The sequence below is a fragment of the Morone saxatilis genome, unplaced genomic scaffold, assembly GCF_004916995.1.
Source record: "Morone saxatilis isolate NCDOM2014 unplaced genomic scaffold, NCSU_SB_2.0 Contig2, whole genome shotgun sequence".
NCBI classification, from domain to species: domain Eukaryota; kingdom Metazoa; phylum Chordata; class Actinopteri; family Moronidae; genus Morone; species Morone saxatilis.
Genome location: NW_023339762.1, coordinates 8006973 through 8008300, shown reverse-complemented (window position 1 = coordinate 8008300; position 1328 = coordinate 8006973). Strand labels below are relative to the sequence as shown.

Here is a 1328-nt window from a genome sequence, read left to right as displayed (position 1 = left end):
ACACACACACCCACCCACACACACACCCACACACGCCATAAACATCACAGAGGACGGTCATCTAATTCAACAATGTAACCCTGCAGCACAAATGCAAATAAATACTGTAACCACACAACATGCTGATTGTGTAAATTTGGGCTCTAATGATGAACTGTCCCAGGAGGGCAGTGGGAGGGGTCAGTGTGGTTAATGAATTGGTAGTAAAGGAGATGAATGGACGTAGCTGGCATTGACCGGAGGAGGGAGGACAAATGGAGAGAGAAAGAGAGGTGTCAAGTGTTCATCTTAAAGAGTAACACTAAAGAAAACGCAAAAACAGAAGGAGAGACGGAAAAAAGAGGAGAGAGCAAAGCGGTTAAAGAGAAGATGTGAAATGAGAAATGTTGAAACAGAAATAAGAAATAAATAAACAAAGATGATTTAAGCTGAGAGGGCGATTAACAGAAAATTGAGAAAATACAGAGGAGGAAGAGAGAGGATGAACTTTAGTCTAAAAATGATGGACGTTCGGAAGTGATGAGAGACTGTTTATAGAGCACTTTTAAAACCAATGTTACAAAGTGCTTCACAAAAACACAAGTTGTAAAATTGTCAATTGAAAACAAGAAAAGCAGATTAGGAAGTAAAAAATGCTTCTGAAAATTTATTTTAGGCAAATAAAAAAGAAAATGCTACAGAATGATAGAAAATGGGAGAAAAGAGGTGGAGAAGGTCAGACATTTGCAATCCCTTTTGAACATTTAATTAAATGATAGAATTTGATACAGTGTTCTGTATAACTAATTTGAAAATGACTGTCTGTAAAGAAATTGAGATATAGCAAATTACAACATGAATGCATTTTAGAGCAAAAGAAGTAAAATTACCCCCCACAAAATGTCATTATTTCTGCTTAATATTTATTTCTTATTTCCTTTTCTTATCAGCTTATTTGCATTTCATTTAATGCCTTTATATGATGTTTGAATATCTGGAAAATCTGCCCAACTTCCAGACAGGAACCTAATGAGTGAGAACAGAGAAAAAAGGAGCAATGAAACAAAGAAAGACAGACAGGGAGAAAGACAAGAATGAGAAGAAATAAAGATACGAACAATTTTATAAGACAGAAAAAAAGTTTAAGAAAACAGAGAAAGGGTGAGATAAAGGGAGAGATGGAAGGGAAGAGAGTGAGACAGTCAGTGGTTAAATACAACCAGCCTTAATAGATTCCCGCAGGCTCATCTTTGATATGCTCTCCTCAGTTCAAGCCCTCAGTCCCTTAACTCAGTTGAACCCACAGTTTTTAAGAGTCTTTCAAGCCGACATGAAAGGCAGCTGTCTCC

The 1328-nt window shown here is 36.8% G+C and overlaps 1 protein-coding gene across 1 annotated transcript in view; it reads left to right on the top strand.

The window, feature by feature from the left end:
* Window positions 1-1328, top strand: part of LOC118330868 (transcription factor SOX-6-like) — a gene marked incomplete in the record, with an annotated part of 105754 nt that overhangs the window by 77442 nt on the left and 26984 nt on the right.